This window comes from Anoplopoma fimbria, chromosome 2 (genome assembly GCF_027596085.1).
Source record: "Anoplopoma fimbria isolate UVic2021 breed Golden Eagle Sablefish chromosome 2, Afim_UVic_2022, whole genome shotgun sequence".
In the NCBI taxonomy this organism is placed as follows: Eukaryota; Metazoa; Chordata; class Actinopteri; order Perciformes; family Anoplopomatidae; genus Anoplopoma; species Anoplopoma fimbria.
In genome coordinates, this window is record NC_072450.1 from 957,313 (window position 1) to 972,901 (window position 15,589).

The window sequence follows — 15,589 nt, forward strand, 5'->3', positions numbered from 1 at the left end:
ATCTTTTGCTACAGTTTTGTCAAATGTATGACCTCTGTCAAGTGAGTATCTCTAACCAATCAGTAACAAATGTTTTTATTAAATGTGGAACATTTGATAGTCCAGTGATTAAGAACAGTGATCCTATCTTCTGGTGCTCTATAAAACCTTATTTTTATTGTATCACACAATTGTTGTAATGTAATTTCAGATGTTCTTTGGATCTCACTTCCCAAAGATCCAAACTGTGTTAGGAATTTTTTGATCAGGTTATGAACATTGTTTTTGGCAGAATCCTGAATTTATACACTACTTGACAACTGACCTTAACCAAGTGGTAACAAGACAGAGATCTGGTTCCACTGGGGATTGAACCCAGGACCTTCTGCGTGTAAAGCAGACGTGATAACGACTACACTATGGAACCTCTTGGTTATGATAATCTCCAACCAACCATGAAGAGATGTTCATAGGCATTGGATTATTATTCCTAAAACATTCATGCATATGTAGTAGTAGTAGTAGTAGTAGTAGTATTAGTAGTAGTAGTAGTAGTAGTATTAGTAGTAGTAGTAGTAGTAGTATTAGTAGCAGTAGTAGTATGTAGTCACTATGGAGTCCAATAGCCAAAGACTTTGCCCCACATGTAAACATGCGACCTGATCTGCTCGCTATCGGTGTTCCAGTTTAGCAGTTCTGTAGCATGTATTGAGTGACTCCTCCTGTCATTAGACATTGGGCTAGAGCAACGCTGGCGTCTAGTTTGTTGACTGCCGCTTCTGTCCCAATCGTTCGTGTTTTGTTAGTCGTTAGTCGTTTCTAGTGTTTTGTTTTGTTCCCGTCTACATATCCGTCTACATATCCGTATTCCTTCAACTTCATCGGTCATTGCTGCACCCGTTTTTACTCTTCTCCTCCCTCACTCCTGGACCATCTACTGCGTTAGCCAGCTAGCTAGCAGCTGGATTAACTTTCTCCATCTCCGGACTCACCTCATCACTGGACTCATCTGTTTTCTCCCGGCTTCGAGTGTGTGGACTGCGTGATCTGGGCTCGGTTGTCTGGCTATCTAGCCTCCACTCCCTCTCAGCTCGCTTGCTACAGCCTGCTGAGGCCCGCGGCATTGCGGGTCCTACCTGCCGTGCAGACACGGTCTGGGGCAACCAACGCCACCCACTCCACCAACTTCAACACCCGGTCCACTGCCGCTTTCCCTCAACTCCATGCCCACCAGCTTCTAGCTAACCAGCTTCTAGCCACCGCCAGTTTACTAAACGGATTATTCTCATTTGCTGCTACGTTACATCTCCTCCTTGGACAGACTACCACTACGCCACCAACTTCTCGTCCACTCACCTACACTGCTGCTGACCTTCACCTCCTCAACCACAACTACCGTCTCCCAGCTGCTGCTGCCTCTGCAGCTAGCTCAGCTGGGATCCTTCGCTGGCCCCGTTACATCCACCGGCGCTCTGGGCTCTCTCACAACCAACACTCCAAAGATGGCTCACCTATCCCCTCACTCTGGACTAGTGTTCGCCCCCCGTCGCCCCCACCAGCCGCACTGCCAACCTCAGCAACCTCCGCCACCCCACCCCTGCGCCCCCATCCATCTCCTTGCACTGCTGAACTGCCGTTCCCTCTCCAACAAATCACCTATTATACTTGAACTGCTACTCGACAACAACATCGACCTGCTTTTCCTCTGTGAAACATGGCAACAGCCCCTGGACTTCTACGCTCTCAACCAAGCCACTCCATTCAACTACAGGTACACTGCCAAACCCCGCCTCTCCGGGCGTGGGGGAGGTCTTGCTGTCATACACAAAAAATCTACATCCATCACTGAACTGAACCTCAACCTTCCATCCATCTCATCATTTGAATACCTCGCTCTCTCCCTCCCCAATTCTATCACCGCCATTCTAATCTATCGTCCCCCAAAGCCCCACCCCTCTTTTCTCACTGACATGTCTGACCTCCTCACCATCGCATCCTCTCTCTCTTCCCGCCTCCTACTCACTGGTGACTTCAACATCCACATTGACTGCCCTAACGCCCCACTGACGTCTGACTTCCTCTCTCTCCTGGACTGCTTCCACCTCACCCAATACAGACTTCCCCACCCATACCAAAGGCCACACTCTGGACTTAGTTTGTTCCTCTCTCCTACCCATATCCAACCCCCACCCCCTCCCCTTCTCACTCTCTGATCATCTCTGCATCCTTTTTTCCGCCCCCCTACCCTCGCCCCACAACCCCATAAAACGCACCATTACCTACCGCAACATCAAGTCAGTCAACCCCCTCACGCTCTCCCAGCTCATATCCTCTGCTTTCCCCCCTGACTCCGCCCCCTCTTCCCCCGATGACTATGCTGCCATGCTAAACACCACCCTCTCCGACTCCCTCGATTCTCTTGCCCCCTGGAAAACTTCCTCTGTCTCATACACCAACCCTGCCCCCTGGTACACCCCTGAACTCCGCACCATGAAGCAGACGGGCCGCCAACTGGAACGACTCCTCAAAAAAACCCGCCTCACTGTCCACGCCGAAGCCTACAAGCAACACATCTCCTCCTACCGTGATGCTCTCCAAGCCGCCAAATCTGCCCACCCTCCACCCTCATCAACAGCTCTCACCGGAACCCCCGCACCCTGTTCGCCACCGTCAACAAGCTGCTCCAGCCACTGGACACCACACCACCCTCCTCCCCTGACCTCTGCAACTCTTTCCTTCTTGCCTTCAATGACAAAATCTCCAAAATCAACAGCTCCCTGACTGCCGTCGCCATCAACTCTATCACCCCCCACCCCTGACCCCCCTCTCCCTGACCACCCACCCTCCCCTCCCCTCACCGCCTTTTCCCCTGTTGACTCCTCTCACATCTTAGACATCATCACTGCCTCTAAAACCACCACCTGCTCTCTTGACCCCCTCCCAACGACCCTAACCAAGGCCTGCCTCCCTGCTCTCATCCCCCATCTCACCACCCTCTTCAATCAGTCTCTATCCCTTGGCCATGTTCCTTCCATTTACAAACTGGCCTCCATCACCCCCATCCTCAAAAAACCCACCCTCGACCCCGCCAACCTCTCCAATTACCGCCCCATCTCAACCTGCCGTTCCTCTCCAAAACACTTGAACGCATTGTCGCCGCCCAACTCCACACCCACCTCCAGTCAAACAACCTCTACGAACCCCTCCAATCTGGTTTCCGTCCACTTCACAGCACTGAAACAGCCCTGGTCAAAGTACTCAATGATCTCCTCACCTCTGCAGACTCCGGTGCCCTCAACATCCTGTTACTACTAGACCTCAGCGCAGCCTTTGACACTATTAACCATTCCATCCTCCTACAAAGGCTGCGCCAACTGGGTGTTGAGGGCTCTGCACTTGACTGGCTCACATCATACCTCACAAACAGGCAACAGTTCATCTCCCTCTCCGGTCACTCATCCACCCTCTCCCCAGTTACGCAGGGGGTCCCCCAGGGATCAGTCCTCGGCCCCCTCCTCTTCATCTGCTACCTCTTCCCCCTTGGTCACATCCTCCGCCAACTCACCCTGGACTTCCACTGCTACGCCGATGACACCCAGATATACGTCACCACCAAATCCCCCCCAAAATCCTCCCCTCACCCACATCGAAACTTGCATCTCCACAATAAAAACTTGGCTAACTCACAACTTCCTCAAACTGAACAGTGACAAAACTGAGCTCCTCCTCATTGGCACCAAATCCACTCTCAATAAAACTGGTCCCATTTCACTCACCATCGACTCCTCAACCATCACCCCCCACACCCTGGTACGCAATCTCGGTGTCATCATGGACCCCACCCTTACCTTCACTCCCCATGTCAGCCACATCGTCAAGACCTCATATTTCCACCTCCGCCGCATCGCCAAAATCAGACACTGCCTCCCCCCCCTGCTGCTGAATCCCTCATCCATGCCTTCATCTCCTCTCGCCTCGACTACTGCAACTCCCTCCTTACTGGCATCTCCTCCCATTCCCTCCATAGACTCCAAATGGTCCAAAACTCTGCTGCCCGCCTCCTCACCCACACCCGGTCCCGTGAACACATCACTCCCGTTCTCCACTCTCTCCACTGGCTCCCCATCAAGCAGCGCATCAACTTCAAAATACTCCTCCTCACCTTCAAAGCTCTTCACCACCTAGCCCCCCTACCTGTCTGACCTCCTCCTCCCCCACCGCCCCTCCCGAGCCACCCGTTCCTCCTCCACTCTCACCCTGACTACACCAACATCCCGATTAAAAACTTTTGGCGACAGAGCATTCTCACGCACAGCACCCCGACTCTGGAATTCCCTCCCCCAATCTGTTCGCCACTCTCCCTCACTCACAACATTCAAGTCCCGCCTCAAAACATACCTCTTCACCCAAGCCTATGATCTTCCCTATCCCTAGCCACCATTACCCAACTGCCTACACTTCTACCCCCTGTTACATCTCAATAACTCTGTTTTTTCTGCCTGTGCTGTGTATGCTTGTGTTGTCCCCCCTGTCTGTAATACCCCCCCCCTTCTTTGCCTGTAAATGTAAATGTGTCCTGCTTGTACTGTCCCCCTGTCTGTAATTACCCCCCCCCCCCTCTATGACTTTGTAATCTGCGACTTTGGGTATCTGAAAAGCGCAATATAAAATAAAGATATTATTATTAGGTTCATAATACTGTAAAGGCTTAGACATTCAGGTTATGAACATGGTTATTGGCAGAATTCTGAATTTATTGACTTTATACATGACTTCACAACTGACCTTAACCAAGAGGTAACAAGACAGAGATCTGGTTCCACTGGGGATTGAACCCAGGACCTTCTGCGTGTAAAGCAGACGTGATAACTACTACACTATGGAACCACTGTGAGGTAATACACTCAAACCAACCATGAAGAGATGTTCATAGTCATTGGAGTATTATTCCTAAAACATTCATGCATATGTAGCAGTAGCAGCAGAGTACTGTGTTAGTTGTGGTAGATTTGTTTCCACTTCCCAAAGATCCAAACGGTGTCGTGAATTTCTGGGAATCTCCCCAACGACTCCTGGTTAATAATACTGTAAATCTTAATGTATTGTTTGATCAGGTTATGAACATGGTTTCCCTTTGTTTATGGCACAATATTGATTTGATACATGACTTCACAACTGACCTTAACCAAGAGGTAACAAGACAGAGATCTGGTTCCACTGGGGATTGAACCCAGGACCTTCTGCGTGTAAAGCAGACGTGATAACGACTACACTATGGAACCTCTGTGAAGAGATAACCTCCAACCAACCATGAAGAGATGTTCATAGCTATTGGATTATTATTTCTAAAACATTCATGCATATGTAGCAGTATTAGTAGTAGTAGTAGTAGTAGTAGTAGTAGTAGTAGTAGTATTAGTAGTAGTAGTAGTAGTAGTAGTAGTAGCAGCAGCATACTGTGTTGATTGTGGTAGATCCGTTGCGACTACTGATTTGAAACAAGCGTTAAAGTGATTGTTTTTCTCACAGCCGGGTGAGTAGCAGCAGATCACTCTGTTTCCTTCTCTCTGGAACCACCTTTGGTGATCAGCTGTAAATTCAGGTGTAGATTTGGATTTGACTTTCCAAAGATCAAAACTGTTGAGAATTCCTGGGAATGTCCCCACAGACTCCTGGTTCATTTATTTGATGTGCGGTAAAATCCTGCATTTTTTATTATACAGGTAGTAATAATACAGAGTTCTGGTTCCACTGGGGATTGAACCCAGGACCTTCTGCGTGTAAAGCAGACGTGATAACGACTACACTATGGAACCTCTGTCATCTGAGGCTCTCTAACCAATCAGTAGCAAGTGTTTTTATTAAACATGGAACATTTGATGGTCCAGTGATTAAGAACAGTGATCCTATCTTCTGGTTCTTACAAAACCTTCTTTTTATTGTATCACTGAGGAAATGTTGGTAAGGCAACATTCTGCTCAGATTTTCTTAGTTAATGGAACAACACAATTGATTTCAGACCTTCAGTAATATGACATATAACAGCAGCCATGTTGGTTGTTTAAGCACTTTATACTAATTTTGGGGGTGTTGCTTTTGGGGAGGCCTAATGGGATGGACTGCCAGTACTGTAGACTTGACGAATTTTCTTGCTGGATTTAGAAACTTTTGGATCCAGTACTGTTAGATACTGGGCTGATATTTAAGTTTGGATATTTTGAAATCTACAGTACTGTTGACAGTCACGAAAAAATACCAACCCCTGTAAACCTTCAAAGTAATCCCTTGACAATTGTCTGTACATCCATTGCTGCACTGCAAAGAAAAGCTTCTTATATCTGAATGTATTTAAAAGTGGTTTAATTTTGCATTTGTTGACTTCACAACTGACCTTAACCAAGTGGTAACAAGAGAGAACACCGGTTCCACTGGGGATTGAACCCAGGACCTTCTGCGTGTAAAGCAGACGTGATAACGACTACACTATGGAACCTCTGTCAGTTGATCTTTTCCAACCAACCATGAAGAGATGTTCATAGTCATTGGATTATTATTTCTAAAACATTCATGCATATGTAGTAGTAGTAGTAGTAGTAGTAGTATTAGTAGTAGTAGTATTAGTAGTTGTAGTATTAGTAGTAGTAGTAGTAGTAGTAGCAGCAGCATACTGTGTTAATTGTGGTAGATTTGTTGCAAATACTGAGTTGAAACAAGCGTTAAAGTGATTGTTTTTCTCACAGCCGGGCTGTAGCAGCAGATCACTCTGTTTCCTTCTCTCTGGAACCATCTTTGGTGATCAGCTGTAATTTCAGATGTTCTTTGGATCTCACTTCCCAAAGATCCAAACTGTGTCAGGAATTCCTGGTTATGTCTTTACAGACTCCTGGTTGATAATACTGTAAAGGCTTAGACATTTTTTGATCAGGTTATGAACATGGTTATTGGCAGAATCCTGAATTTATAACTGACCTCAACCAAGAGGTAACAAGACAGAGTTTGGTTCCACTGGGGATTGAACCCAGGACCTTCTGCGTGTAAAGCAGACGTGATAACGACTACACTATGGAACCTCTGTGAAGAGATAACCTCCAACCAACCATGAAGACATGTTCATTGTCATTTGATTATTATTTCGAAAACATTCATGCATATGTAGCAGTATTAGTAGTAGTTGTAGTATTAGTAGTAGTAGTAGTATTAGTAGTAGTAGTAGTATTAGTAGTAGTAGTAGTATTAGTAGTAGTAGTAGTAGTAGTAGTATTAGTAGTAGTAGTAGTAGTAGTAGTAGTAGTAGTAGTATTAGTAGTAGTAGTAGTAGTAGTAGTAGTAGTAGTAGTAGTAGTAGCAGCATACTGTGTTGATTGTGGTAGATCCGTTGCGACTACTGATTTGAAACAAGCGTTAAAGTGATTGTTTTTCTCACAGCCGGGTGAGTAGCAGCAGATCACTCTGTTTCCTTCTCTCTGGAACCACCTTTGGTGATCAGCTGTAAATTCAGGTGTAGATTTGGATTTGACTTTCCAAAGATCAAAACTGTTGAGAATTCCTGGGAATGTCCCCACAGACTCCTGGTTCATTTATTTGATTGTGGTAAAATCCTGCATTTTTTATTATACAGGTAGTAATAATACAGAGTTCTGGTTCCACTGGGGATTGAACCCAGGACCTTCTGCGTGTAAAGCAGACGTGATGACGACTACACTATGGAACCTCTTTAAGGTAATTAGCTCCAGTGTTGAAGACTTGGAGACTGTCTTCCTAGATTTAGAGACTTTTGGAGCTAGTGAAGGTAGCTACTGGGCTGGAATGTTTAGAAATCTACAGTTCTCTTGATAGTTTCTCAAAATGACTAACCACTGTAAGTTTACTTCAGTTTCAAAGTCATCCAGTGACAGTTGCATGTATGTCCATTGGTGCACTGTGAACTGGAACTGCTTATTGTTAAGATTGTTTTAAAATCCTGCATTTGTTAAGTTCACAACTGACATTAGACAGCGTTCTGGTTCCACTGGGGATTGAACCCAGGACCTTCTCTGTGTAAAGCAGACGTGATGACATCTACACTGTGGAACCTATTTAATGGAATTATCTCTAACCATTCAGTAAAAAAAGTGTTCTTTGGAGGAAGGCTTGAAGGGACGGACTGTCAGTGTTAAAGACTTGGAGACTTTCTTGATAAATTTAGAGTCTTTTGGAGCTATTGCTGTTAGCTACTCTCATTGAAAAAAAAATGGCTGGTATAATTCTGCATTTTTTGACTTCACAACTGACCTTAACCAAGAGAGAACACTGGTTCCACTGGGGATTGAACCCAGGACCTTCTGCGTGTAAAGCAGACGTGATAACGACTACACTATGGAACCTCTGTAAAGAGATAATCTCAAACCAACCATGAAGAGATGTTCATAGTCATTGGAGTATTATTCCTAAAACATTCATGCATATGTAGCAGTAGCAGCAGAGTACTGTGTTAGTTGTGGTAGATTTGTTTCCACTTCCCAAAGATCCAAACAGTGTCGTGAATTTCTGGGAATCTCCCCAACGACTCCTGGTTCATAATACTGTAAATTTTAATGTATTTTTTGATCAGCTTATTAACATGGTTTCCCTTTGTTTAAGGCACAATATTGATTTGATACATGACTTCACAACTGACCTTAACCAAGAGGTAACAAGACAGAGATCTGGTTCCACTGGGGATTGAACCCAGGACCTTCTGCGTGTAAAGCAGACGTGATAACGACTACATTATGGAACCTCTTGGTTATGATAATCTCCAACCAACCATGAAGAGATGTTCATAGTCATTGGATTATTATTTCTAAAACATTCATGCATATGTAGTAGTAGTAGTAGTAGTAGTAGTATTAGTAGTAGTAGTAGTAGCAGCAGCATACTGTGTTAATTGTGGTAGATCCGTTGCGACTACTGATTTGAAACAAGCGTTAAAGTGATTGTTTTTCTCACAGCCGGGTGAGTAGCAGCAGATCACTCTGTTTCTCTCTGGAACCACCTTTGGTGATCAGCTGTAATTTCAGATGTTCTTTGGATCTCACTTCCCAAAGATCCAAACTGTGTCAGGAATTCCTGGTTATGTCTTTACAGACTCCTGGTTCATAACACTGTAAAGGCTTAGACATTTTTTGATCAGGTTATGAACATGGTTATTGGTAGAATTCTGAATTTATTGACTTTATGCATGACTTCACAACTGACCTTAACCAAGTGGTAACAAGACAGAGATCTGGTTCCACTGGGGATTGAACCCAGGACCTTCTGCGTGTAAAGCAGACGTGATAACGACTACACTATGGAACCTCTGTGAAGAGATAACCTCCAACCAACCATGAAGACATGTTCATAGTCATTTGATTATTATTTCTAAAACATTGATGCATATGTAGCAGTATTAGTAGTAGTAGTAGTAGTAGTAGTATTAGTAGTATTAGTAGTAGTTGTAGTATTAGTAGTAGTTGTAGTATTAGTAGTATTAGTAGTAGTAGTAGTATTAGTATTAGTAGTAGTATTAGTAGTAGTATTAGTAGTAGTATTACTAGTAGTAGCAGCAGCATACTGTGTTAATTGTGGTAGATCCGTTGCGACTACTGATTTGAAACAAGCGTTAAAGTGATTGTTTTTCCCCACAGCCGGGCTGTAGCAGCAGATCACTCTGTTTCCTTCTCTCTGGAACCACCTTTGGTGATCAGCTGTAAATTCAGGTGTAGATTTGGATTTGACTTTCCAAAGATCAAAACTGTTGAGAATTCCTGGGAATGTCCCCACAGACTCCTGGTTCATTTATTTGATTGTGGTAAAATCCTTTTTTATTATACAGGTAGTAATAATACAGAATTCTGGTTCCACTGGGGATTGAACCCAGGACCTTCTGCGTGTAAAGCAGACGTGATGACGACTACACTATGGAACCTCTTTATGGTGTTTATTTCCAACCAATCAGTAAAAGATGTTCCTATTAAATCTGTAACGTTTTATGGTCAAGTGATTAAATACAGTGTTTCAATCTTTCAGCTCAGACTTTCTTAGTTAATGGAACAGAAATACTTCATCTCGTCCTACTATATCATTTGGCCCATACGCCATGATTGGACGAGCTACCTGCCTGTCTGGATGTATTCTCCTCATGCACTCATTCCTCGAAACTCACCAGAGTCTTCCACCAGCTGCTATCTTAACAGCTGTGAGTTCTAACAGCAGCCATGTTGGTTGTTTGCATTAATTATAATAATTTTGGGGGCGTGTCTTTGGAGTGAGACCTGAGGGGACGGACTGTCAGTGTTAAAGACTTGGAGACTTTCTTGATAAATTTAGAGTCTTTTGGAGCTATTGCTGTTAGCTACTCTCATTGAAAAAAAATGTCTGGTATAATTCTGCATTTTTTGACTTCACAACTGACCTTAACCAAGTGGTAACAAGAGAGAACACTGGTTCCACTGGGGATTGAACCCAGGACCTTCTGCGTGTAAAGCAGACGTGATAACGACTACACTATGGAACCTCTTTGTTGTGTTAGTCTCCAATCAACCATAAAGAGATGTTCATAGTCTTTGGATTATTATTTCTAAAACATTCATGCATATGTAGTAGTATTAGTAGTAGTAGTATTAGTAGTAGTAGTAGTAGTAGTAGTAGTAGTAGTAGCAGCAGCAGCATACTGTGTTAATCGTGGTAGATCCGTTGCGAGTACTGAGTTGAAGAAAGCGTTAAAGTGATTGTTTTTCTCACAGCCGGGCTGTAGCAGCAGATCACTCTGTTTCCTTCTCTCTGGAACCATTTATGGTGATCAGCTGTAATTTCAGATGTTCTTTGGATCTCACTTCACAAAGATCCAAACTGTGTTTCTGGGAATGTCCCCCCAGACTCCTGGTTCATAATACTGTAAAGGCTTAGAATTTTTTTGATCAGGTTATGAACATTGTTTTTGGCAGAATCCTGAATTTATTGACTTTATAACTGACCTCAACCAAGTGGTAACAAGACAGAGATCTGGTTCCACTGGGGATTGAACCCAGGACCTTCTGCGTGTAAAGCAGACGTGATAACGACTACACTATGGAACCTCTGTAAAGAGATAACCTCAAACCAACCATGAAGAGATGTTCATAGTCATTGGAGTATTATTCCTAAAACATTCATGCATATGTAGCAGTAGCAGCAGAGTACTGTGTTAGTTGTGGTAGATTTGTTTCCACTTCCCAAAGATCCAAACAGTGTCGTGACTTTCTGGGAATCTCCCCAACGACTCCTGGTTCATAATACTGTAAATTTTAATATATTTTTTGATCAGGTTATGAACATGGTTTCCCTTTGTTTAAGGCACAATATTGATTTGATACATGACTTCACAACTGACCTTAACCAAGAGGTAACAAGACAGAGATCTGGTTCCACTGGGGATTGAACCCAGGACCTTCTGCGTGTAAAGCAGACGTGATAACGACTACACTATGGAACCTCTTTGTTGTGATAATCGCCAATCAACCATAAAGAGATGTTCATAGTTATTGGATTATTATTTCTAAAACATTCATGCATATGTAGTAGTAGTAGTAGTAGTAGTAGTAGTAGTTCCTTCTCTCTGGAACCACCTTTGGTGATCAGCTGTAAATTCAGGTGTAGATTTGGATTTGACTTTCCAAGATCAAAACTGTTGAGAATTCCTGGGAATGTCCCCACAGACTCCTGGTTCATTTATTTGATTGTGGTAAAATCCTGCATTTTTTATTATACAGGTAGTAATAATACAGAATTCTGGTTCCACTGGGGTTCGAACCCAGGACCTTCTCTGTGTAAAGCAGACGTGATGACATCTACACTGTGGAACCTATTTAATGGAATTAGCTCTAACCATTCAGTAAAAAAAGTGTTCTTTGGAGGAAGGCTTGAAGGGACGGACTGTCAGTGTTAAAGACTTGGAGACTTTCTTGATAAATTTAGAGTCTTTTGGAGCTATTGCTGTTAGCTACTCTCATTGAAAAAAAAGGCTGTGTTATTGGTTCCACTTTTTGGATTGAACCCAGGACCTTCTGCGTGTAAAGCAGACGTGATAACGACTACACTATGGAACCTCTGTGAAGAGATAACCTCCAACCAACCATGAAGACATGTTCATTGTCATTTGATTATTATTTCTAAAACATTCATGCATATGTAGTAGTAGTAGTAGTAGTAGTAGTAGTTGTAGTAGTATTAGTAGTAGTAGTAGTAGTAGTAGTAGTAGTATTAGTAGTAGTAGTAGTAGTAGTAGTAGTAGTAGTAGTAGCAGCAGCATACTGTGTTGATTGTGGTAGATCCGTTGCGACTACTGATTTGAAAAAAGCGTTAAAGTGATTGTTTTTCTCACAGCCGGGTGAGTAGCAGCAGATCACTCTGTTTCCTTCTCTCTGGAACCACCTTTGGTGATCAGCTGTAAATTCAGGTGTAGATTTGGATTTGACTTTCCAAAGATCAAAACTGTTGAGAATTCCTGGGAATGTCCCCACAGACTCCTGGTTCATTTATTTGATTGAGGTAAAATCCTTTTTATTATACAGGTAGTAATAATACAGAGTTCTGGTTCCACTGGGGATTGAACCCAGGACCTTCTGCGTGTAAAGCAGACGTGATGACGACTACACTATGGAACCTCTTTATGGTGTTTATTTCCAACCAATCAGTAAAAGGTGTTCCTATTAAATCTGTAACGTTTTATGGTCAAGTGATTAAATACAGTGTTTCAATCTTTCAGCTCAGACTTTCTTAGTTAATGGAACAGAAATACTTCATCTCGTCCTACTATATCATTTGGCCCATACGCCATGATTGGACGAGCTACCTGCCTGTCTGGATGTATTGTCCTCATGCACTCATTCCTCTTCACCAGAGTCTTCCACCAGCTGCTATCTTAACAGCTGTGAGTTCTAACAGCAGCCATGTTGGTTGTTTGCATTAATTATAATAATTTTGGGGGCGTGTCTTTGGAGTGAGACCTGAGGGGACGGACTGTCAGTGATGAAGACTTGGAGACTGTCTTCCTAGATTTAGAGACTTTTGGAGCTAGTGAAGGTAGCTACTGGGCTGGAATGTTTAGAAATCTACAGTTCTCTTGATAGTTTCTCAAAATGACTAACCACTGTAAGTTTACTTCAGTTTCAAAAACATCCAGTGACAGTTGCATGTATGTCCATTGGTGCACTGTGAACTGGAACTGCTTATTGTTAAGATTGTTTTAAAATCCTGCATTTGTTAAGTTCACAACTGACATTAGACAGCGTTCTGGTTCCACTGGGGATTGAACCCAGGACCTTCTCTGTGTAAAGCAGACGTGATGACATCTACACTGTGGAACCTATTTAATGGAATTATCTCTAACCATTCAGTAAAAAAAGTGTTCTTTGGAGGAAGGCTTGAAGGGACGGACTGTCAGTGTTAAAGACTTGGAGACTTTCTTGATAAATTTAGAGTCTTTTGGAGCTATTGCTGTTAGCTACTCTCATTGAAAAAAAATGTCTGGTATAATTCTGCATTTTTTGACTTCACAACTGACCTTAACCAAGTGGTAACAAGAGAGAACACTGGTTCCACTGGGGATTGAACCCAGGACCTTCTGCGTGTAAAGCAGATGTGATAACGACTACACTATGGAACCTCTTTGTTGTGTTAATCGCCAATCAACCATAAAGAGATGTTCATAGTCTTTGGATTATTATTTCTAAAACATTCATGCATATGTAGTAGTATTAGTAGTAGTAGTAGTATTAGTAGTAGTATTAGTATTAGTAGTATTAGTAGCAGCAGCATACTGTGTTGATTGTGGTAGATCCGTTGCGACTACTGATTTGAAACAAGCATTAAAGTGATTGTTTTTCTCACAGCCGGGCTGTAGCAGCAGATCACTCTGTTTCCTTCTCTCTGGAACCATCTTTGGTGATCAACTGTAATTTCAGATGTTCTTTGGATCTCACTTCCCAAAGATCCAAACTGTGTCAGGAATTCCTGGTTATGTCTTTACAGACTCCTGGTTCATAATACTGTAAAGGCTTAGACATTTTTTGATCAGGTTATGAACATGGTTATTGGCAGAATCCTGAATTTATTGACTTTATAACTGACCTCAACCAAGTGGTAACAAGACAGAGATCTGGTTCCACTGGGGATAACCAGGACCTTCTGCGTGTAAAGCAGACGTGATAACGACTACACTATGGAACCTCTGTGAAGAGATAACCTCCAACCAACCATGAAGAGATGTTCATAGGCATTGGAGTATTATTTCTAAAACATTCATGCATATGTAGCAGTAGCAGCAGAGTACTGTGTTAGTTGTGGTAGATTTGTTTCCACTTCCCAAAGATCCAAACAGTGTCGTGAATTTCTGGGAATCTCCCCAACGACTCCTGGTTCATAATACTGTAAATTTTAGTGTATTGTTTGATCAGATTATGAACATGGTTTCCCTTTGTTTATGGCACAATATTGATTTGATACATGACTTCACAACTGACCTTAACCAAGAGGTAACAAGACAGAGATCTGGTTCCACTGGGGATTGAACCCAGGACCTTCTGCGTGTAAAGCAGACGTGATAACGACTACACTATGGAACCTCTGTGAAGAGATAACCTCCAACCAACCATGAAGACATGTTCATTGTCATTTGATTATTATTTCTAAAACATTCATGCATATGTAGCAGTATTAGTAGTAGTAGTAGTAGTAGTATTAGTAGTAGTAGTAGAAGTTGTAGTATTAGTAGTAGTAGTAGTAGTAGTAGTAGTAGTAGTAGTAGTAGTAGTAGCAGCAGCATACTGTGTTGATTGTGGTAGATCCGTTGCGACTACTGATTTGAAACAAGCGTTAAAGTGATTGTTTTTCTCACAGCCGGGCTGTAGCAGCAGATCACTCTGTTTCCTTCTCTCTGGAACCACCTTTGGTGATCAGCTGTAAATTCAGGTGTAGATTTGGATTTGACTTTCCAAAGATCAAAACTGTTGAGAATTCCTGGGAATGTCCCCACAGACTCCTGGTTCATTTATTTGATTGTGGTAAAATCCTGCATTTTTTATTATACAGGTAGTAATAATACAGAATTCTGGTTCCACTGGGGATTGAACCCAGGACCTTCTGCGTGTAAAGCAGACGTGATGACGACTACACTATGGAACCTCTTTAAGGTAATTATCTCCAGTGTTGAAGACTTGGAGACTGTCTTCCTAGATTTAGAGACTTTTGGAGCTAGTGAAGGTAGCTACTGGGCTGGAATGTTTAGAAATCTACAGTTCTCTTGATAGTTTCTCAAAATGACTAACCACTGTAAGTTTACTTCAGTTTCAAAAACATCCAGTGACAGTTGCAAGTATGTCCATTGGTGCACTGTGAACTGCTTATTGTTAAGATTGTTTTGATTGTTTTAAAATCCTGTATTTGTTAAGTTCACAACTGACATTAGACAGCGTTCTGGTTCCACTGGGGATTGAACCCAGGACCTTCTCTGTGTAAAGCAGACGTGATGACATCTACACTGTGGAACCTCTTTGTTTTGCTAATCTCCAATCAACCATAAAGAGATGTTCATAGTCATTGGATTATTATTTCTAAAACATTCATGCATATG

The 15,589-nt window shown here is 42.9% G+C and overlaps 18 non-coding genes across 18 annotated transcripts; all 18 read right to left on the bottom strand.

Moving 5' to 3' along the window:
• Positions 1-333: 333 nt before the first annotated feature.
• Positions 334-406, bottom strand: trnav-uac (transfer RNA valine (anticodon UAC)). Its single transcript has one exon. It is a non-coding gene; the product is annotated as a tRNA-Val (tRNA).
• A 4,387-nt stretch (positions 407-4,793) lies between these two features.
• trnav-uac (transfer RNA valine (anticodon UAC)) lies at positions 4,794-4,866 on the bottom strand. Its single transcript has one exon. It is a non-coding gene; the product is annotated as a tRNA-Val (tRNA).
• Positions 4,867-5,188: 322 nt separating this feature from the next.
• trnav-uac (transfer RNA valine (anticodon UAC)) lies at positions 5,189-5,261 on the bottom strand. The gene has a single exon. It is a non-coding gene; the product is annotated as a tRNA-Val (tRNA).
• Positions 5,262-5,722: 461 nt separating this feature from the next.
• trnav-uac (transfer RNA valine (anticodon UAC)) lies at positions 5,723-5,795 on the bottom strand. Its single transcript has one exon. It is a non-coding gene; the product is annotated as a tRNA-Val (tRNA).
• Positions 5,796-6,399: 604 nt separating this feature from the next.
• Positions 6,400-6,472, bottom strand: trnav-uac (transfer RNA valine (anticodon UAC)). The gene has a single exon. It is a non-coding gene; the product is annotated as a tRNA-Val (tRNA).
• Positions 6,473-6,976: 504 nt separating this feature from the next.
• Positions 6,977-7,049, bottom strand: trnav-uac (transfer RNA valine (anticodon UAC)). The gene has a single exon. It is a non-coding gene; the product is annotated as a tRNA-Val (tRNA).
• Positions 7,050-7,617: 568 nt separating this feature from the next.
• Positions 7,618-7,690, bottom strand: trnav-uac (transfer RNA valine (anticodon UAC)). Its single transcript has one exon. It is a non-coding gene; the product is annotated as a tRNA-Val (tRNA).
• A 579-nt stretch (positions 7,691-8,269) lies between these two features.
• Positions 8,270-8,342, bottom strand: trnav-uac (transfer RNA valine (anticodon UAC)). Its single transcript has one exon. It is a non-coding gene; the product is annotated as a tRNA-Val (tRNA).
• Positions 8,343-8,664: 322 nt separating this feature from the next.
• trnav-uac (transfer RNA valine (anticodon UAC)) lies at positions 8,665-8,737 on the bottom strand. The gene has a single exon. It is a non-coding gene; the product is annotated as a tRNA-Val (tRNA).
• A 487-nt stretch (positions 8,738-9,224) lies between these two features.
• trnav-uac (transfer RNA valine (anticodon UAC)) lies at positions 9,225-9,297 on the bottom strand. The gene has a single exon. It is a non-coding gene; the product is annotated as a tRNA-Val (tRNA).
• Positions 9,298-9,834: 537 nt separating this feature from the next.
• trnav-uac (transfer RNA valine (anticodon UAC)) lies at positions 9,835-9,907 on the bottom strand. Its single transcript has one exon. It is a non-coding gene; the product is annotated as a tRNA-Val (tRNA).
• A 515-nt stretch (positions 9,908-10,422) lies between these two features.
• trnav-uac (transfer RNA valine (anticodon UAC)) lies at positions 10,423-10,495 on the bottom strand. Its single transcript has one exon. It is a non-coding gene; the product is annotated as a tRNA-Val (tRNA).
• A 489-nt stretch (positions 10,496-10,984) lies between these two features.
• Positions 10,985-11,057, bottom strand: trnav-uac (transfer RNA valine (anticodon UAC)). The gene has a single exon. It is a non-coding gene; the product is annotated as a tRNA-Val (tRNA).
• A 322-nt stretch (positions 11,058-11,379) lies between these two features.
• Positions 11,380-11,452, bottom strand: trnav-uac (transfer RNA valine (anticodon UAC)). Its single transcript has one exon. It is a non-coding gene; the product is annotated as a tRNA-Val (tRNA).
• Positions 11,453-12,550: 1,098 nt separating this feature from the next.
• On the bottom strand, positions 12,551-12,623 carry trnav-uac (transfer RNA valine (anticodon UAC)). The gene has a single exon. It is a non-coding gene; the product is annotated as a tRNA-Val (tRNA).
• A 928-nt stretch (positions 12,624-13,551) lies between these two features.
• trnav-uac (transfer RNA valine (anticodon UAC)) lies at positions 13,552-13,624 on the bottom strand. Its single transcript has one exon. It is a non-coding gene; the product is annotated as a tRNA-Val (tRNA).
• Positions 13,625-14,509: 885 nt separating this feature from the next.
• On the bottom strand, positions 14,510-14,582 carry trnav-uac (transfer RNA valine (anticodon UAC)). Its single transcript has one exon. It is a non-coding gene; the product is annotated as a tRNA-Val (tRNA).
• Positions 14,583-15,068: 486 nt separating this feature from the next.
• Positions 15,069-15,141, bottom strand: trnav-uac (transfer RNA valine (anticodon UAC)). The gene has a single exon. It is a non-coding gene; the product is annotated as a tRNA-Val (tRNA).
• Between the last annotated feature and the right edge of the window lie 448 nt (positions 15,142-15,589).